Here is a 22,133-nt window from a genome sequence, read left to right as displayed (position 1 = left end):
CTGCTTAATCAATATACACAAGCAGAAACAAGCTTCTCACCATATAAATCACTTAGCATGTTTTTTATAAGTGATGAGGGTAAAAATACAGTCATTTTTTCGCGCTCTTTATTAGGCTGGGGCGTAGAGGCGACGCTTGATAGTTGTGACAGGGACGTCACCCAGCCTGAGGCTGTTCTTAATTTCTCAAACGGTGGAGGTCGGGTTTGCAGCAGCGGCCGCAACAATGGTCACTCTTTGCTGGGGTTTACGGGGAGCATCCGAAATTCTTCTATCCTTCTTGTAAGCCTGGACGATTCTATTTACAGTTTTCAGTGGCCTTTTTGTCATCTCCGATATAACGCGTTGAGAATAGTTTTGTAGGCACAGATCTACAATGCGTCGTCTTTCTTTTTCCAGTACCCGCGACACGACTAGTTTCCAAAGTGCACCGGGGAAATGAAATTATCCTGCACTGTTACAGCGTTTTTATCGCCGAAGTGCCATGGCAACCAGCAACCAAACAAAATGCAATTCATCATGCAAGTCGACGGAAATGCGTTTAAGGAAACACCTCTGGTGGCTTTCGATTTGGCGAGTCATCCCAGAATCTTTAACTCCTGAGCGGCCAGTCACTCAGTTGATTAGTCGTTGATGCACCGCATCATCATATTTAGCTAAGATGGGGTAGCATGACCTCAGCAAAAAAAAAAAAAAAAAAAAAAAAGGGGGGGGGGGGGGGGGCTCGGCGGTAGATCCGGCTGATGCTCATGGTCAGTTAAAAAGTAAACTGGCCCGACCACAGCAATCTGGCTTGGGCCGGGCTTAGCTTTTACAAATGGCGAGCCCGTTTGCCGACCACCGGCATGCTGTACGTGGGCAGACGACACCGGGCCGGCCTCATGGCCACCGGTTTAAATATCGTGGCCGCGTTCGTCCAACACACGGACCGGCCACTTCCCCACGACGGCAATAGCATCGCTTGCCCGCGGCAAGGGTTCCTTTGCCGTATTCATATTTGGGTTTTACCCACTCAGCCCAGCCCACCCCCGCCTACCCTCTAAAAAAGAAAGAAAGAAATCAATTCCTCCTAATCTCCAAATTTATCCGATGCCCACCTCTATGGCGTAACTCAGAGGCCATGTGTCGCTTCGGGACGTATACCGCACAATTAACAAATTATTATATGCTAGTGAGAATATGCATATGGCCCATTCCGAGGAAGTACTGAAATAAAATAGAAGCGAATAACGACTTAATTACCCGGCAAGACGTAACTTAAGCTAGAAAACAGACATGTAGATTATAGATTTTCCACTCCAATTACCTATTCGAAACGGATGGAAACAGCATTCGCATGCGGCGTGCATTGACTCCAAGGAGAATTTAAAAAAAACAATAAAAAAGAAAATGTCGGCGCCACATGTTTTACTTCACCTAACCAATGTAACCAAATAATTGACCGACGATTCCTCTAAATGAGAATGCGACTTCTCGCGTCAGGTAGCCGTCAGAGGACCGGCACCGCTTCAGTGATTTTACCCAAACTGTGGCAACAAAAATGAATTTAGTTTTTTTATAGGACGTAGAAAGATGAAAAGGGGGAGTGAAATTGCCGCCAAATCAGTTGCTATGCCGGGGAGAGCACTTTTCTACATCGCGTAAAGCGCTCCATGCTCTCCTACCAGCGACATTAACGTGTCAATAAGAGAGTGCGAAACAGCTGTCAAAGCAATAGTATTGCCCTCCTTAATGGTAATATCCATGGCAAACATGATACGCGATTGAACAATCGCTCTCTAACTTTCTGCGAAATTTATAGCGGGTTTCAGTCGTTTTCTTAAGTCAATTAAGCACATTCGTTCTAGCATCAAGACATGCGCGAAACGGCGCGCTAGGCTCATCACATGATGACTCCAACCAAGAGCGCGCCTAATAGGTTTCTCGGTATGCACTACACCAAGTGCTGTGGGAGTAAAATAAAAAGGTCCCAGCTTAATAAAGAGCGCGAAAAAATTACTGTATTTTTACCCTCATCACTTATAAAAAACCTGCTAAGTGATTTATGTGGTGAGAAGCTTGTTTCTGTTTATGTATATTGATTAAGCAGGCTGTTCACAAGCTGTAGACGGAACCAGCTGGAAAATGCTCCAGTTAGTGAAGTGCGCCTTCCCGCAATGCCGCCTCGGCCACTCAGTCACTGGGTCTAGCGAAGTGTACTTTACAGCAAAGCAAGAGGCGGCGCGCTCCAGCGCTGTAGCAGACGACGCGAAGCACCTCCCCTGGGTCCGTGTGCGCCTGCGCCGCTTCGCTTCGATGCGCCGCCGCGCCGGACACACTGGCGCCCCGCGGAGCGCGGCCACGGTGAGCCGTGTTCACCCTAGTGGACAAGACTGTACATGCGTGGTGGATACGGCTGCGAGAGTCGCAGCCAGCATGTAAGTGAAGGAAACAAGGTCAACGCTAAACTGCAACACAGTGAAATACTGTAGAAGTGCTGAGTGCTGAGCGAGTTAGGCTATTTGTTAGTTAGCGAGTTAGTTAGCGAGATATACTATAGGCGTATTTTGTACTATTTTTGCGTGTTTGATAATTGTATTGAGCTTAACTCTAGTTGCTGATGAGAACAAAACAGATGACAAGACAATCACGTGTGTGCGTTCAGCTATAGGTTCTCATAATGTCGTGTGTTATAACTACATTCAATCGCTCCATGTCGCGTGTTCATTCTGAACATTACTTATAGTGTAACATTACATAAAGTGTAAGAGTATAACGTGTATTTCTCTAGAAGGGGCAGTGTTCAGGATGATGCAGTTATTTACTTTCTCTCTCATTTTCTGAGAAATATCGCCTTACTCGCATTTCTAAGGATGCACACTCGATTGGTCAGCTCTGTTGGAAGTCCACTCGGCAGCTCGGTATAGTGCCGCGATTATGCGACGAGTGTGTGTATGCACGTGCCCCGAACCGGAAAAATTTTCGGAACTCTTAATCTAGGTTTTGTCGCAGCCAGTGCTTCTATATTCCTGTATTGAAATAAGTGAACACTTCTCCGTAAAAAAAAAAAAAAAAAAAAGGGTTTTACGTGCCAAAACCAATTTTTGAACACCGTTGGAACAGCAGACGCATAACAGTCATCGTATACTCGTCGCTGATATTACCAGTGCGTCATCTGCATTAAATGCGAATGCCTTTGTTCTGACTTTCAGGTATTTATTCTGTAGTACGTGCGTTTGCCTATTAAAACCTTCGATGTCGGCGCGCTGTCTATTTATATACGAGGGCGAATCAGAAAGTCTTTGCCCGTATTTTTCATTAGCCAAAATAAGGTACATACAGGTCATCACAAATGTACGTACGATTCTACGTATCTTACACTATTTTTCCTCATGGTCCCTACACCGGTTCAGACATTTGGCCCATGGCAGCACAACATTTGAGATGCCCCTGTGGTAGAATTCGTCGGGCTGACTGTGGAACCATCGTCGGACTACTGTCTTGGCTTCATCGTTGCACGTGAATCGCTATCCTGCCACGAAAGGTGTCACAAAGCGAGACAGCTTTCCCCATATGTGGGCTGCATGTTCCTGTGGATTTTGACGGGCGTTCGTCCCTTGCTCCATACAAAACAAATCACACTTCGTTGCTCGGACGCCGTGGTAGTGCGAAGCACAACCGCCATCTTCAACAACTGACAGCAGCGCCGTGCCGCGGAGCTACCGGCAGATAAGGCCGGTCAGGTCCAAAAAAGGTCCACCACTGGGAATGGATATGTTGACTTCGCATTTACAGCCATAATTTGGCAAAAAACAAAGGGGGGGGGGGGGTGCAAAGACGTTCTGATTCGCCCTCGTATATGTACATATAAGGGGCAGTGTAGAATCCGTTACTCTATAGCTGAACGCGGCTTTCAGCGGCGTCAAAGCACGAGTTCGGATAACCGCCCGCAGCGTCATTTCGAAGCACCACGGTGAAGTGATTCGAAGCGGTCAGGATCTATCCGCATTCTTTCACTGCGAAGTCTTCCATAGTGCGAATGTATAAAGGTCGTGCGCCACTGCAGGACGAAATCGCGCTTTAAAAAGGCAAATCCCTTGGCGGAGCCTGTTGAGAGACGCACCCGAAAACACTATACAACCAGCGTTATGTGCTTTTTGGCGCAATAATATACGCTCCTGTGAAGCACCACGTAGATTTCACGTTATTAAAATTATTAAATTGCATATAGTTAAACGTCCTGAAACGGCACAGTCGTTTATGAAAGACTCTGTCGTGGATCCGATATGTGATTCAAACCACCAGTATAGGGCTCCGTAACAATCACCTAAAGTATACGGTATACTCGAGAGTTCGTGCGTTCCACCGCCGCTGTCCGAATGCAGCCTGTAGTCGAACCTGCGACCTTGTCCTCAGCAGCACGCTGCCATGGCCGCTCAGCCGCCGCGGCTCTAGCGTGTGTAGTTTGTGTACGGTCCTAATTTTGCAAGTGAAAGTCAGTTCAAAGCTACTGATGCACTACTCGCGCAGCATAGAAATAAAGTTGAAAGAAGAAAAAAAAAAACACATACAAGCAACTTGCAGCCATTGTGCCTGCATTCTTTACCATTTTGCAAACCACTCGGATTATGGCTCTTTTTGATACTAGGTTCCGTGTGGATATATCTATATATATATATATATATATATATATATATATCGTCGTGCGCGCGTAATGCGACCGTGTTGCATCGTCCTTGTGCGTCGCATTCCTATATGAGTGACGATGAGGGGCTGCACAGGCGTGTCGCATTAACGGCGCCGGAAAGGCGTATAAGTCGAGGAGCATAGTATGCTCCCTAGAATATCAACGAGGAAAGCGGGGCGCGCCTTTCCCGTTCGAGCAGCTCGGCGCTTTCTTTAAAGGCAGGAGATGCGAGCTTGTGTTACGGACAGGCGCTACAGATGGGGACGGCATGAAAATATGATTCACTGCAGTCGCCTTCGGGGAAGCGCTTGAATATGTGTCATGGGCTGGGCTTGAACCGCGCTTATCGAGCGTCGTTCGATACGGCGTCGGCTCGTGGCGCATGACTTCTGCGTCGCCGCGTGCTATTAATATTTAAGTTGGCGTGTTGACTCCACTGTCCTCGCTGGTTCAGGTGCCCAACGCAAGGACGACATCGTTCGGCAGCCCTCCGCACCCACGAACTGGGATGGCGGCGCCGCAATTGATCGTTTTTTTTTTTTTTTTATCGACCGTAACACACGTTTTTCTTCTCCCTTTTGATCGAAGTGGTGACGACCGCGCGCGACCATGAATCCGACTCGCTATCCTTCGCTCAGCAGCGAAACAACCGGCAGTGCCGAGGTTTTTTTTTCCGCACGATGGCGTCTTTTCAAAGCGGTGGTCTTTTTCTCACTGAGAACCTCGCCTTTGCACTCCCCTTTGAGCTGAACAACGTCGCGACGAAGCGATAAAAGACGGCCGTCTCAGCCGAATTCATGAAGGCGGCCGCGAAATTGGCTAGTGCGCGAGTTGTGTCATCCTTTTTAATTGAACGCCCACAGGCGGCCAGCGCGTTTTCTTTCCCTCTCGAGGCCTCCTACTTCGGGACCGTGCGGTGCCGCTTTGAAGGCGTGCAATACGCACATGCCTTCGCGCACCTCCTCTGTTTTTTTCGAGCCGTCGCGAGTGCACGCAGGTGGCTGCCGTAAATGTTATCGGAATATAGCGTCAGTCGCGAAGGAATTAGCATTGCGCGCTGCGTGTGCCATGCGTGCGACCCGTGAGCAGCGGCCGAGGCCACGGGTTGCGAGCGTCGTCCGGGAGCGCATTGCGTTTCTGAGCACGCTTCTGTATGGCGGCTTGGATTCCGAAGAGTACGGCCATTAAAAGCGAAGAAAGGAAAACAGGCGCCCAACTGTGTGAGCAGTCGGTGCTGTTTTTTCATCTTGCGGAGCTGGATGGACATCAAGGACGCACGTACACGTTAGGGCCTCCGTTCTGCTTAATTTTCTTTCCTTCTTCACTTTCCCGTTCATTTCTCTTCCGTTGACACATTTCGCCAGTGTCCGGTCGCGAGCACAGTGCCGAGGAGCGGCAGATACAAACCATTAAGTTTTGGTCAAGCACGGCTGAAGCGATGCCCGGCGACGATATAATCGTTCGAGCCCTGGGAACGATGTGGAATTTGCGTGGATTCGCAATTAGCGTGGTCGGACAGCGTACCTGTAGCTTTTTTTCCTTTTTCTACGCACGAATTTCTGTTAATTCCCTCTTGTCTGTTTACAGTAGTGGGATGTTTAACATTACGAACTTGCAAATTTATCGCATCAACATCAGTGCATTGCATAAATAAAATTATTTTGGTGAATGTGTGCCGCTCTGTGTAAGTGGCAATTTAAACAGCAGAGCTCACCTAGGGTAAATCGTATTGTAACCAACAGTTACAACAGCCGTTTCTCCGAAAAGTGATTTATGCTGGGCGAACCTGTGCCCGTCAACAAAAACCGACTGAGCACTCAACAACAACAAAAGCGTACCTCGAGCTTCGCTCCTTCGAACGTCGTTCTCCTCTTTGTCGCATTCTGTCGCGTGCCAATCGTCCGATTCTCGCGCACGAGCCGCCGGCCTGTCAGCACCGGCCGAGCGTTGCCTTGCGGTGCTTTGCTTGACGCTCGCGGTGTGGCGGCTATGCAGTTGGGATATGTCGGTCGTCTTTGTCTTCTCGCAATGCTGGCGGCATTAGCCCCCTCCGAAGAAGCATCGTCCCGATGTGGGAAAGGCCTAGAGAGGCCAACTGCTTCAGAAGGACAGCGGTCAGAGGATGGCCGGTGCTAGGCTTGATCGTATATGCAACTTCTGTTAATCAATGCCTTTCATAGTATGGCTTCATTCGTACTACGTGTACGACCTCTGGGCGAGTCCTGCGTCGTGTGGAGCAGACTTGGCCTTCAGGAGTTACCTCGTAGTTTAAGGGACTTAACCGGCGAAGTACTTTGTAGGGGCCAAAGTAACGGCGCAGTAACTTTTCCGAAAGACCGGGCGTACGTATAGGCGTCCATACCCACACTTTGTCTCCGGGGTTGTACTGTACCTCTCTTCGCCCTAGGTTGTACCGGTTTGCGTCGACGTATTGCTGTTGTATGATACGGTGCCTTGCCAACTGCCGTGCTTCTTCTGCCCTTTCTATGTACTCGCTAACGTCAGGGTCGTCTTCGGCGCTGTTGTCTACAGGTAACATCGCGTCCAGTGTCGTTGTTACTGTCCGACCGTAAACAAGTTCAAATGGCGTGAAATGTGTCGTTTCTTGTACTGCAGTATTATACGCAAAGGTGGCATATGGTAGAATACTGTCCCATGTACGATGCTCGATGTCCACGTACATTGAGATCATGTCAGCGAGCGTTCTATTGAGCCGTTCAGTCAGGCCGTTTGTTTGTGGATGGTACGCTGTGGTTTTTCTATGAGCAGTATGTGTTAGTTTCATAACAGACTGCATCAAACGGGCCACAAAAGCTGTTCCTTTGTCTGTTATGAGTACCTTAGGTGCGCCATGTCGTAATACTATGTGTGTGACAAAAAACTGAGCCACTTCAATGGCGGTTCCTTTTGTAAGAGAAGAGGTCTCAGCATACCGGGTCAGATAATCGGTTGCTACCACAATCCACCGCTTTCCTAAGGTTGAAACGGGAAATTGTCCAAGTAAATCCACTCCTATTTGTTCAAATGGCGCTGTTGGTGGCTGTATCGGTTGCAGAAAACCTGCTGGTTTGAGTGGCGGTGTTTTGCGTCTTTGACAATCTCGGCACGATTTGACATAGTGCTGCACTGAATTCATCAACTTCGGCCAGTAATATTTCTGGCGGATTCTCGCCAGAGTCCTACTAACGCCTAAGTGGCCAGCTGCAGGGTCATCATGGCAAGCTTCTAAGATTTCAGCTCGCAGCGATGATGGTACGAGAAGTAGAAACGTCTCACCACTGTGCTCGAAGTTTCGTTTGTATAACGTTGTTTCGGAGGACATACGAACACAATCCGCGAACGAAAACTCGAGGCACTTTCACTTGTCGACCCTCCAGGTACTCGATGAGCAGGAGTAATTCCGGATCAGTGCGCTGATGATGAGCCATTTCCGTCGTATTCACAGCCCCAAGAAATGGGAAATCTTGCTCGTATTCAGGTGACGTAGCTTCGATCGGTGCACGTGATAAGCAGTCAGCATCATTGTGCTTGAGGCCGGACTTGTAAACGACCGTGATGTCATACTCCTGTAGACGCAAACTCCATCTAGCGAGTCTTCCAGAAGGGTCCTTGAGGTTCGCCAGCCAGCACAATGAGTGATGGTCGCTGATGGCTCGAAACGGTCTGCCATATAAGTATGGCCGGAACTTACTGATGGCCCATATAACCGCCAGGCATTCCTTTTCTGTAGCTGAGTAATTTGTCTCGGCTTTCGATAAGGTACGGCTTGCGTACGCAATGACTTTTTCTTCTCCATTCTGCCACTGAATAAGTATGGCACCGAGACCGATGTTACTCGCGTCGGTGTGGATGTCCGTTTCGGCATTTTCATCAAAATGGGCGAGTATAGGAGGACTCTGCAAACGCCGTCGTAGTTCAGAGAAGGCGTCTTCTTGTTCTTTCTCCCACACAAAAGGGACATCTTCTTTTGTCAGTCGCGTGATTGGTTCGGCAATCTTAGAAAAATTTTCTACGAAACGCCTGTAGTAGGCACACAGTCCCAGGAAACGTCTAATAGCTTTTTTGTCTCTTGGCTTCGGAAACATTTCTACTGCAGTGATCTTCTCAGGATCGGGGCGGACGCCTTCAGCACTGACAATGTGTCTGAGAAAGCGGAGCTCGCGAAAGCCGAAGTGGCATTTTTCGGGTTTTATGGTCAATCCCGCCGTGCGAATAGCATCCAGAACTGCTCTCAGTCGCTGCACGTGCTGCTCGAATGTAGTGGAGAAGACCACCACATCATCAAGGTAGACGAGGCACGACTGCCATTTCAGTCCGGAGAGAACAGTGTCCATCATCCGCTGGAATGTGGCTGGCGCAGAACACAGACCAAATGGAAGCACCTTAAACTCGTATAAACCATCCGGTGTCACAAATGCCGTTTTTTCGCGATCTCGCTCGTCCACTTCTGTCTGCCAGTATCCGCTTTTGAGATCCAGAGAAGAGAAGAAGTAAGCATTGCGTAGTTTGTCCAAGGTGTCGTCGATGCGGGGGAGTGGATAAACATCCCGCTTCGTGACGAGGTTGAGTTTCCTGTAGTCAACACAAAATCGTAGCGTGTTATCCTTCTTTTTGACAAGGACTACCGGAGATGCCCACGGACTATTGGATGGCTGTATTACATCGTCCTTGAACATTTCCTGTACTTGACTTCTTATCGCTTCTCTTTCCTTCGGAGCTACTCGGTACGGGTGTTGGCGAACTGGTCTTGCAGGTTCTTCGACCACAATGCCGTGTTTTGCGACGGGAGTACGACGGACTTTCGATGAAGTCGAAAAGCATTCTGCAAACTCTGTGACCAAGTTCACAATCTCATCTCTTTGTAGTGATGACAGCTCTCGGTCAATGTCGATAGAGGTAAGGACATTGTCTAAGGTGGCAGAAGCTGGTGATGCTGCATCGAGGGTTGACACATCCGAAAATTGTGTATAGTCATGAAGAGACGCTATGGCTGTTCCCTTCGCCACTTGTTGTGCCTCATTGCCAAAGTTAGTCAAAAGGACGTCCGCATACCCGTTACGCAGGTGAACTAGGCCTCTTGCCACGCATATTTGCTTTTCTAGTAGCAGCCCGATATTTCCGTCTGCAAGTCCCTCATAGTCACGAAACATGTCGCTGCTTACAACGAAAGTCATACTGCACCGTGCCGGCACCGTCACGTCTTCATCCACAATACGGAGAGAGGAAATATGTGGCTGTTCTGTATCAGAAATGGTAACAGCATTTTCTGTGGAAAACAAGACGCGTGATTCTTGCAAGTCGATAATTGCGCCATTCGTTCGTAAAAAGTCCATGCCCAGTATCAGATCACGGGAACACTCAGGGATAACAATAAAGCTGCAGACGTATGTAAAGCCTCTAATTCCTATTCTTGCTGTGCACATTCCTACGGGGTCGACTAAGTGTCCCCCCGCTGTACGTATTGGAGATCCGGTCCAATGGGTCAATACCTTTTTCAATTTTCTGGCGAGTACACTGCTAATAACTGAATAGTCCGCACCAGTGTCTACCAACGCAGTCACTTCGAAGTCGTCGATGATGACGCGCAACTCGGAAGTAACTGTGTCATCACTGCACTTGTCGGTCGTTTCGTCACTGCCGTCGTCTTGTCGGATTGGCGATGGAGGGCCTTCGGTCTTCCGGGCGTCAGCGGCCTTGCCTCTACAGGTCGCTGGCTCTAGTTTTCCCGTCGCGGACTTTGGGAGCGACGCCTCGGTGAAATGGAAGCGGGACGCGGACTGGGCGACCTATAACGCATAGGCGCTGCTGATCGAGGTTCATGTTGCTGGAGGTTCCGAACAGTTTGGCGCGTAGATAAAAATGCCTCAATCTCATAAGGACGCTCACCGTTTCGAGGGCAAGGCGCATTCACAGAGAAGCCACGCAGTCCTACTCGGCGATACTGGCATTCCCGGTATAGGTGACCAGCCTCTCCACAGTGGTAGCAGATGGGACGCCGGTCTGCAGTGCGCCATACATCGCTTTTACGTGGGCTTCCTTCTGGCATGGGCTGAACATTGCGAGGAAGTACCTGGGGTATTGTGGCCGTTCGTCCAAAGTCGGCGCGTCCTAGGTCCTGACGTAAAGCTTGGGCGTACGATATCCGCGGCTGACGCTCTGGCTGTGCGTGGGGCCGTACCTGAGGTTCTGGCTCACAAATTACTTGCCGGACTTCTTCGCGTATGACATCAGCAAGCGAGGACACCGTAGGAGGGCTTTGGGCCAGCTGCAGTTTCTGCAGCTCTTCCCTTACGACGGACCTCACCATTTCGCGTAGGATGTCCATGTTGTTGGGGAGGGCTCCTGACCCAACGTCAAATGATGCGACGCATACATCTCTGTTGTACTGCCGCGCACGCTGCTGCAGCGTTTTCTCCATCGTCGTCGCCTCTGATCGAAATTCGGCTACAGAGCGGGGCGGATTACGAACCAGGCCGGCAAAGAGTTCCTGTTTCACACCGCGCATTAGGTGCCGCAATTTCTTGTCCTCAGCCATGTTTGGGTCGGCTCGGCGGAAGAGGTGGGTCATGTCTTCAATGTACATGGTCACACTTTCATTATTCCGCTGGTTCCTCGCCTGAAGAGCGGCTTCTGCCCTCTCTCTGCGGTCCGTGCTCGGGTACGTAGCTAGCAGCTCTCGTCGGAAGTCGTTCCACGATGATAACGACGCTTCGTGGTTTTGAAACCACGTCCGTGCAGATTCCTCCAGCGCGAAGTACACATACCGGAGTTTCTTTGTCTCGTCCCAACCGTTACACCTGGCGACACGCTCGAAGTTCTCGAGCCAGTCCTCGGCATCCTCGAATGTGTCTCCGTGGAAGGATTCTGGCGTCCGGGGTGAGTCAACGACGACGTGAGAAGGGGTTACTTGAGTAGCCATCGCACTGGTACCTCGGCTGGCTGCCGCCGCTGCCATTGGTGAATCGGCGAGAGGACCAAACTCGGGGGCCTCACCTCGTATGCGGCGACTCGCGCGTTGGTGGACAGGCGTTAATTCTGTTGGCTCCAAACTTCGGGGATCCGGCCTACCTTCCCTGGCGTGTGTAGGGCTTGGAATCATACCCCGCACCTCCACCAGATATGTAACCAACAGTTACAACAGCCGTTTCTCCGAAAACTGATTTATGCTGGGCGAACCTGTGCCCGTCAACAAAAACCGACTGAGCACTCAACAACAACAAAAGCGTACCTCGAGCTTCGCTCCTTCGAACGTCGTTCTCCTCTTTGTCGCATTCTGTCGCGTGCCAATCGTCCGATTCTCGCGCACGAGCCGCCGGCCTGTCAGCACCGGCCGAGCGTTGCCTTGCGGTGCTTTGCTTGACGCTCGCGGTGTGGCGGCTATGCAGTTGGGATATGTCGGTCGTCTTTGTCTTCTCGCAATGCTGGCGGCAGTATTTCATGTATAGGAAGTGATTTATGCTTGATTCGAAAACAGTTGGATGGTAGTATACTGAGATGTCGTAATGCCGGTAGAGCGGATCTGTGTGATGGCATCATCATCATCCATTTTTTAATGTCCACTGCAGGACGAAGGCCTCTTCCCGGCGATCTCCAATTACCGCCTACCGACCCTATCTTGTATATGCATGCGTCTGCGGATTTAACTTGATCACACCATGCCTAACATTTTTCCGTCCTCGACTGCGCTTCCCTTCTGTTGGCACCCATTCTGTGACTCTAATAGACAACCGATTATCCATCCGCCTTACGCATTACAGACAGCCCACCCGGCTCGATTTTTAATGCGGACCCGCCGTGGTTGTTTAGTTCTGTGACTCTAATAGACAACCGATTATCCATCCGCCTTACGCATTACAGACAGCCTACCCGGCTCGATCTTTAATGCGGACCCGCCGTGGTTGTTTAGTTCTTTCGCGTCGCACTGCTAAGCAGAAGGTCGCGGGATCAAATCCCGGCCGCGTCGGCCGCATTTCGATGGAGGTGAAATGCAAAAACGCCCGTGTACCGTATATCTGGGTCATGTTAAAGAGCTCATGATGGTCAAAATTAATCCACGCTTTATAATAAGATCGTGGTTTGAACACGCAAGAGCCCAAAATGCAATTTACATTTTTAACGAAGCATTCTTTGACTCACTTTTGTCACTATGCGGTAGGTATAATTCTTGTCTCGCCTTTAAATCACCACCATAGCATTCCGTACAAATGGTTAGCCAGCGAATTTTAAACGTGCAGCCGCAGTGTTTATCACAGGGTTATCCCGACGGTTCATTAGACGATGGCTTGGTGGGCTGCCGGATCCTCGGTACGCAGTTGCTGTTCACGCCCGGCTGCACGAGCCCGTTCTTGTGCCCGCGCTGCAGCATCGGCACGGCGTAGACGAGCTCGTTCCCAGCTCTGCTCACGGCATTGCTGATCGAAAGCTGCCTGCTCCTCAGGAGTATGTATAACGCGTTGCCTATCCATTTCGGAGCCGGAGAAAAACTGTTGCGCGCGTCCTCGGCTGCGACGAAGAGCAACGACGTCACTACTGGCGCAGTCAATCGCGCGCCTCTCTTGCTTTTTTTTTTCGCACATGCGCATGGGGTTGCGCCGGAGGAGTTTTCGGCGTACAGGCGACAGACGGACGGATCGGTTAGCCACATACAGCTTCGCTGTAAAAGGAAATAATGTTTGACCGATAGAATCGAGCCTCTACCATTGAGCACAGCAGCCGAGTGCCCTAACGATTAGGCCACGATAACACTTTTTTTCTTTATTGTAATTTGCAACAAAAGAAACATTTACAGATATAACGTCAACACATCATCCGCCAGCCTGTGTAAGCATGTTTCTCGCTTTTCAAAGCCAGCAGCTCTTTGACACCGTCGGCGCGTGCACCCCGTGCCACTTTGTCGTCTTCTTTCCTTGTCACAGCCAGTGACTGCACTGACGTCGGGACCGGCCCACGTTGCCCAGCAGTTTCTTCGTAGCAGCTTACGCCACGTAGAAACTACGCGACCTTGAATAGACTTCGCGATCGCACAAGTTAATCACGCTGAAGTACATATATCGACGTAGTTTTAGCATACACCACATGAAATAGCCATTATGCGTACGGTCATTTAACACGTACTCGCCGATGACATCGCAGTCCGCGTTTCTCTCGCTTACGTTCGTCCGCTACCTATGCGGAGCCCAACAATCGTCATGTCGTAGGCTCGCGTCGAACGGCCGGCGTAGAAAGCTTGTCATTGCTGTCATACGATCGTCTCCAACGTGGTTGCTGTCGGGCCGCTGTCATCACACGCAACTACTCAATTTCCAGACACGCGTTCGTCCACTGGTATCGTTTTTCGGAACCCCAAGTAATGCTGGTAGCCAGGTACCGGCAAAATGCTTCACATAGATTTCCACAGTGTGTGGGACGTGAACGATTTTTTCATCCTAATGCCAACTAGAATATCGGATACCCCAATTTAAACGCCCTCTAATCCGCACCGCCGTCTTTTATTATTTTTCATTGATGTGCTGGAAGGAGATGTTGACGCACAATTTAAGGCACCGGCTTCTCCTTAGCTCTTGAATGGGTCTAACCTAAACATACAGAGTTCAAGATTACACATCAAACAACGTTCTCTTGCAGGCACCAGAACTTGTCAAGAAACGTTTTCACAGTAACACTATGACGTAAAAAAATACATCTTGCATACAATATGTTAAATAACTCCACAGCACTGTAGAAGAAAGTCTCAAAAATACAAATGATACTGTCACCTAATCAATCTCTGGCCAGCGGGTGGTGCACACATTGTGTAAATGCATTATCACATATTTTCAGAACATTCAACATAACATAATACCCGAGCAAATACACATATACAGCAACATTGGAAAAACGGAAAATTAAAAGCGTTATTAACGGCCAACAATGCCGTTGTCTTTGCGAAAAGTTTTAATGCTTTTAAAGCGCTCTTCCGCAAGGCCGTTGGTGTCCTAGGGCCCGAAAGTTTCTTTAAACTGAGAGGTCAGCGGTCTAATGTCATTGGAGTTGATTTAAGTCGGCGTCTCGGTGTGTCGTCATGTGGGAAGTCTAGAAGGAGGTCTATGTATCTTCATCTACAAATCCACAATCACATTCGGGGGTTTCCGCATGGCCAATTCTTTGTAAGAAATGTTTTGTGTAGGCAGTGCCTAGCCTTAATCGATGTATAAGGGTTTCCATATTTGTCTAATGACAATGAAAATTTGAATTCGGTAAACGGATCGCTATGATACAAATCCGACCTCTTAGAATTCTGGTCAAATCACGTATTTCTACAAATTTTGAAAGACGTTGCCCTTATAATGCAGCGCAATTCATTCTTTGATATAGTGGGAGCCGAACCACATCAACGTTGAGGTGTGCTTTTCGTGCTGCTTCGTCGGCTGCTGTGTTGCCAGGAATGTTGAAATGTCCTGGTATCCACTGGAATGTTATTTCATGTTTCGCTTGCCTTGCCTTTGTGAGGTCTTTGAGTGTTTCGTATATTATACTGTCACTGATTGTTTTTCCTTTTTTGCTGCAGAGTGATGCTAGTGCCACCTGTGAATAGCTGAAAATTACCCATTGTTGCGCATCTCTTATGGAAGTTATAAATTTTATCGCACATAGGATTGCGAATAGTTCGACCGCTGTGTACGAAGTCGCACGCGATAACTTAAATTATTCTTGTTTATTGAGGTGCGGTATAAGGAACGCTGAAGTTGAAGAGGTTGCTGCACTGGAGCCATCTGTATAGACGTCTGTATCCTAAATACCGCATATATACATCTGGTGAAGTGCTAGCTGTTGAGCAGCTGCAATGAACATGTCTCTTTTTCTGAATATCACGTCTACTGACAATTCGATTTTTGGAAGTGTAAGCAGCATATATTCGATGTCTTGGTTCTAAAATTCATTTCTCGGCAATGTATGGAGATTTTCTTGAATTTCTTTCTTAACATAACTTCTATCTCGTTTCATTATGTCTAGAGCCAATGGGCGATTTTTATGGTGTCTTTGAATACGAAAATAATGTCGGCATGTTTCTGTAGTTCTCATAACTGGAAACGGTGGTTGGCGAGCCTCAGACATTACAAGACAGCTAGAAGTGTCTCGTGGAACTCCTAGACATATGCGTAGTCATCTAGTTAAGAGACTTTGAAGTCGCTCTTCTGACGTATGGGGAAAGTCCGTGTAAGATGGGCGTGGAATACAGGTACGCAATTTTTTGTCGTATTAATGTATTGTAAACAGTCAGAATGGACGATACTGATCCACCCCATGATGTGCCTGCAAGTCTGCGAAGTACAGTCACTATCGCACCTGACCTCGTTTTCGACTTTTATGTGGGGCGCCCAGGATAGCTGCCTATCAAGTATTATACCAAGAAATGGATTCTGTGTGACATTCATTAGAGGTTGTCCTTCCAGATTAAGAGTGAATTTTTTTTTTACTGCCTCCGAGTGAAGGTCAATTCAGCTGTATTTGCGTGTGATAGAACCATTCCTCTCTCTCTCTCAATAATTGGTTAATGATAATTATGCTGTTTTACAGTGCCATTTGAAGTAATCGAACATTAGACCCAGATGTCCAAATGCACACATCACCTGCATAGTGTGAGAATCTTAACTAAAAAAAGAAACGTCGTTCCTGTAAGGCGCCCGGCCCGCTGAATGTTCACCCGACATCTTGTTAGTCAATCGTCATCAATGCTGACTGTAAATGTCAAAAAAAAAAGGAGAAAGAAAAATAGAGCACGGCACAAAGACACCAACCAAACAGATACATTTCTTCTTCTTCGCCGTCTTCCTGTCTCTTAAAGTTATGTTGAACTGTTTTCGTTACATCGCTCGTTGCGCGGTCCTTAAACTCTTCTTAAGCTTCGTTGTTGGCCTCCAAGTTTCTGCTCCATTTAGTACCGCTAGTATGCAATGATTGTACACGTTGTTCTCAAGGATACCGGTAAACTACCGGTCATGACTTGGTAACGCCTGCCGTATTCATGCGCTCCAACCTGTTTCATTCTTTTGTAAATTTCATTTTTATGATAAGGGTAAAACACGAGTTCTTGTTCCATTGCCAGACTATTTAACATTACCTTTGTTTTCTGCATAGTAATGTTCAACCCTACTCTTACACTTCGTCGGCTTATGGCCTCCAACATTTCTTGCAAGTCATATCCAGCCTTTATCAACGTTGGGGATTGACTTGCAACAAATGATTGTTATGATATGTCAGCTTCAGTGAGGTTAGGTTAGAACCAATAAGGCTATAGACACGTTGTCAAGGCGTTGTCAACCACCATGTGATCGCAATAGACGGAGGGCTTGCTTTGAGCTTATCTCAAAACGGACAAGGCCAATAAGCGATGCCAAAGAAATCATAAGAAAATTGCGGTTCTCTGTACATAGTTAAACGTTAATTTCTCTCACCTTTCCAATTGTGCGCCCAGCTTTCACTGTTTGAGATTTTCGTGCATGTGATCGCACTGGCATTGTTGTATGGATCCACTGATCAGCGAATTAGAGGAAATGAATCAATTACTCAATTGTACCAATCAGACAATCTGTTGTGTGAGCTCGAAAACCGTGATGCCCACGTAACGTTCCCGTCGACGTTGAAAAGGGTTAATATTTGCCATATTATTTTTGTTTAATATTCATGCTGTGCTAGACATGGTTATACCCAACAAAGGAGGAAATATCGGCGAGGTGTTGGCTATCCGTTTAATGTAGTTAGCTTGATAGGGATGGTAGCATAAATATTGGCGTATGAGACCCTTCAGGCGCCGTCCCTGGTTGTGCAGCGCGATAACTTTGCGATGTAAAGCATCAGATGTAATATAGTTCAGTATAGAAAATTAAAAGGATAATAGAGAGCTTTAGATTAGGGGACGCAAGTGGCTTGCGCACGCAAGAACTAGGGGCCACAGTACTGCGCATGCGCAGACCCCTAGGTCTGGGTCTGCGCACGCTCAGTACCGTGGCCCCTAGTTCTTGTGTGCGCAAGCCACTTGCGTCCCCTAATCTAAAACTCTCTAATGACACTATGGTAGCCCACTTGACCACTGCCATTACATATAGCATTTTTGCACGCACTTTGTTGCTCGTCTTGTAACGTTCTGCTTCTGAGCCAGAACCTATATACAATCATTTGCTTCTTGCCTTGCGTCCTGAGGCGCAAATGCATCGTTTTCTCCACTGAGCGTGGTGCAATCTATACTTGTTCTTTCTCAGGGAGACGTGTCATGGTGGAAGTTTCATTTGGTATCGGGACGTTTTCGAAAACAAGTAAAAGTATACCACCAGAGAAAAAAGCCCGGCATGCAGTGGTGTTGGTCGTTGCATGCCGTCTCTCTTCTTTTTCAATACCAAGACGGCGAACTGGGCGAGTCGAGCGTATGGTGAGACCGTGTTCCGGTCGGCGGGATAATGAGGTTCTCTCTTTTCTCCGCGCCTCCAGGCGCATTTATTGCTTCTTGCAGCCGGCCTCGATCACAGACGTGGGGGGTTTGTTTTGTTTCTCAGCATGTTAAATAACCGTGGTCGAGTCCGCATCTTAGCTTCCGGATCAGGTTGAGCGTCAGCTGCTCCGGACGATGTATGCGCATCGCGAAAAACCATGTTCCCATTCTGTTATCTTTTTCTTCGCGATTTGAGCTGTTCAAGTTGTTTCGGAGCATTTCTCACGTTGGTTTTCTTTCATATACGCAGTTCTTTTCTCTTCTTTAAACGTAGAACAGGAAAAAGGAAAAATTGTGATCCGCCGGTCTGTAGCACGAAGCTAAGATAAATTTGCCCTTGCCAGCGATCGTGTTAGAGTGACCGCGAAGTTTTCTTCTGTGAAACCCGTACGGATTTTTCTCTGTAGCTTCGTAATTAAAGTCGGTTGGATAACAATGTTTCCCTTTCGCGAAACTTCCTAGGTCCGCCTTGCGTACTTTCGCTATACTGATTTGACAAACAGAATGCATCGAGAAGCCTTTCGCATTATTGGCTGATAGGTCTTCATTCACTTTCGCATGTTTTAGGGAATGAGAGAAATTTACTCAGTCGCTTCGTGCGCACCGAGCAGTTGCAGAAAAACAAAATGGCTATCCCATAATTGGGAGTCGTAGTAAGCATGAAATGACTACCGGCAATGCAGGTTGGTGGGAGATGATACTAGCCACAATCTTAAAATGGGTTTAGTGCATGTTCGCAACGGCACACCACACCAGGGCATACGAACCTGTTCTGAACTGAACCTCATTGCGAGCGTCGTCTCGGCCAAACAGCCATCCGCGGCGCTCCGGACGCTGCCGGCTTGGTCACGCAGCGTGGCGACATCTCTCGAGCGGGCGCAAAATCCGCGCCGCGGAACTCGCGGACCGCTGGCGTTGAACAGGCAACCCTGCGTCAGCTCCAAAATATGACCATCAAGTGTATGATGCCCTGTATCTGCCTTTTGAACGTCGCCTATTCGCAATGACAAATAAAACTTCAGCGTACTAGAAGTTACAGCTTGGTAACTATACGAGATATTGTGAACAAACATTAGAAAGAACTTGGAAGCAGTATCTTTTGTAACTTGTTTCGGCAGTAACTAGCGTGTGTAATGCGGTACTGTACAAAGGGTTGGGGGCCAGAGACCGCATTTTGTGAAGTTTTGACTGGTTGCCCGGATGATCTCGTTTTTTTTTATTATTGATATGAATATTAGGAGAGGTTGACGCCTTTATGGTGGCACCGGCTACTCCTTGTCACTTGGCAAAGGAAACTAATTTGCGTAAAAAGGGAGAATAGCGACACGAAATATGGCACTCACTAGAACACTAGATGAATAAAAATTATACAGTCCAACAGTACATGAGTCGCAAAGTTCTGTGCATTAGTTCAGTCCACGTACGCATATATAAAGTCAGATGTTTTGAACAGCCAAAACACACAACACATGTAATGTACTGCAAGTACAGAACAGAATTATACATATTGTGTATAAGTTGCGATCACCACATAAACCAATTATGAACCACGAACAACGTTTGTGTTACTCATTTAGAGTATTCGGATCATCTGAATCTGATACCTAATATTTTCCCAAAATGTTGGTGTCCTCTAAAAACTTTTTCAGAGCAAGAAGCGCTCTTTCTTGAAGGCCCGCAGTTGGCCATGGGCCAAGTATCTTTTTCGGAGTGAATGGTCTTCTGTCTAATATCAACAAATTTGCTTGCAGTACCCTTCTTTGTGGATCGTATTTCGTGCACTCGAAAAGAAGATGATGCACATCTTCGTCTGGATGGCCACAAGAACACTGCGGACTAGAGACACGTTTTATCCTGTACAAGAAGTGTTTTGTAAATGCAGTACCAAGACGCAGGCGGTGTACCAATGTTTCAACTTTTCTGTTGTCTCTTAGATTTTCCGGCATTGATAAGTTTATACATGGGTCTATTAAGTATAACTCCCGAGTTTTTAGTTTGCTGATCAAACCAGGTAGCTTTGCTGACGCGACAAGAAATCTGTCTCAGGAGCAGACGGACTTCATTACACAATCGGGGAAGATTGGTTGTCTCCGCGTTATTGTGGGCCCGATTCGCAGCTGCGTCCGCTGCAGTATTACCGGGAATATTGCAGTGCTCAGGTATCCACTGGAATGCAATTACGTGGTTCATTGCGCTTGCTTTTGTAAGTTCTTTGAGTGTCTCATACAATATCAAAGTGTTCAAAGAATTTTTCTTATTGCTCTGTAGTAATGTGAGAGCGGCTTGCGAATCGCTAAAGATAACCCATTTTCGCGAATGTTTTTCTGATGTTATGAAACGCAAAGCACACAGGATTGTAAACAGTTCTGCCACGGTGGAAGATGTCTCTCGGGATAATTTAAATGTTTGCTCTAGCGCTAAATGTGGAATGACGAATGCTGAAGTCGAGGAATTTTTATTACACGAACCATCTGTATAAATGTGGATGTACTAGGGATATAAGGAGTAAGTTGGGAAGAGTGCCAGTTGTTGTGCGGCTACTATGAACATGTCTCTCTTAGATATAATCCCGTCGACCGATAATTCTATTTTAGGACATGTTAACATCCAGGGAGGGTAACAAACATCCACTTTGCATATTTCAAATCTTGGTAATAATGCTTTATGTTCTCGAACAACATCGTGAATTTTGCTTTTGTTTCTTTCGGTAAGCGCGAGGTTTAATGGTTGCTTCTCATGTTGGGTTAAGATGCGACCAAGACGGGTAAAGGGCTGAGCAAGCGCAGAGAACGGTGAGGCCGGAGGTCTTACCTGATATGCACCGTACCACAACTTAAAGAAGGCTGCAGACAGACCTGGGGTGCGAGTCGCCTTCTCTGCGCCACGCAAGCTCGCCCAGCTGTGTCCTCGCATTCTTTCCGATGGGGGCAAGAAACGTGGCTGTTTCAAAGTACATGCTGCACACAAAATGGGCTACTGGAGTCTTGTGTGAGTTTCTGCTGTCTTGCGGTAAGACATATGTCGGCCAGATTGGGCGATGCGTAAATGAGCGTGCGCGAGAACATGAGCGGCCACTGAAAGGTAAAGACGGAGCACATTTGCCTAAGCACTGCAATTCACATTCGTGTGAGCCATGACTGGACAAGATAGGGATTACTGGAAGAAGCAGGGACACCACGGCACGTGAATTGTTAGAGGCGTTTCATATTAAAGAGCTAGGTTCGTCTTGTATTAGCGACACATCAGTTTTACTTTTGCATGCAGAAAGAAAGTTCTTTGATAGCCGACATGTGATTAGGGTGTTGCACGATTGAAGCTGTTTTTGTATGGTGCGTACTCGTCTGCGTGTATATATTGCATGTTATGCAATAGAGAATGAACAGTCGAAAGTTGGCGCTCCCGTTGTTACCTTCCGTCCTTCCTTGTTTGCGCCAAGCGATCAAATTTATGGTCTACTCAACAATATGAAGCGACTAGCCCAGCAACATGTACTTCTACATCTAGTCCGTCGCCCGCGCCGTTTCTCCTCTTCGCATCAGCGGCTCCCTTTCCGCGCCAATGTCTTTATACTGATGTTGCGGTAGCTACGTGGTCTTCCGTCGGGTCATAATCGTACTCTCACTTCAGCCCAGAGACCGCGGCATGTCAGTCGTTCGCAGTGTATAAATGTAGCTGCTAAAGTTGCGCAAATTTGTTTGCCACGGGAGAGGGGTGAGCGCTTTTTGATTCCTGGTAGTAGTTCTTCCACTTCATTACGAGAAGAGAGGGATAATTAACGACTGTATTAAGACTGAGCATAAAAATCCCCCACCAGATATATACGTCGAGAATTATCTACCACGTCTCTGCCTGTTGCCTCTCCACTTGGAATCTCGGATGTTTGTTCTGCAGCAACATATAGTGCCGCTGTCCCATTAGTCAGTCGAGAAAAGTCGGCACATGGCAACTGTCCTTGGTGTTGTCGAATAAAGCAAGCTGGTGAATAACCCAAAATAATCGACA

The 22,133-nt window shown here is 47.7% G+C and overlaps 1 protein-coding gene and 1 long non-coding RNA gene across 4 annotated transcripts in view; one reads left to right on the top strand and one right to left on the bottom strand.

The window, feature by feature from the left end:
• Ae2 (anion exchange protein Ae2) overlaps window positions 1–22,133 on the top strand; it is a 356,548-nt gene that overhangs the window by 159,419 nt on the left and 174,996 nt on the right. The window lies entirely within an intron of this gene.
• Window positions 1–22,133, bottom strand: part of LOC129380425 (uncharacterized) — a 125,531-nt gene that overhangs the window by 103,086 nt on the left and 312 nt on the right. For all 3 annotated transcript variants that reach the window (XR_011892447.1, XR_011892446.1, XR_008608435.1), the window contains exon 2: window positions 18,899–19,060. This is a non-coding gene — a long non-coding RNA (uncharacterized lncRNA). The remainder of the gene's footprint in view (window positions 1–18,898; window positions 19,061–22,133) is intronic.

Source organism: Dermacentor andersoni, chromosome 1 (genome assembly GCF_023375885.2).
Source record: "Dermacentor andersoni chromosome 1, qqDerAnde1_hic_scaffold, whole genome shotgun sequence".
Classification (NCBI taxonomy): domain Eukaryota; kingdom Metazoa; phylum Arthropoda; class Arachnida; order Ixodida; family Ixodidae; genus Dermacentor; species Dermacentor andersoni.
The sequence above is the reverse complement of the archived record's forward strand: the minus strand, read 5'-3'. Positions and strand labels throughout refer to the sequence as shown.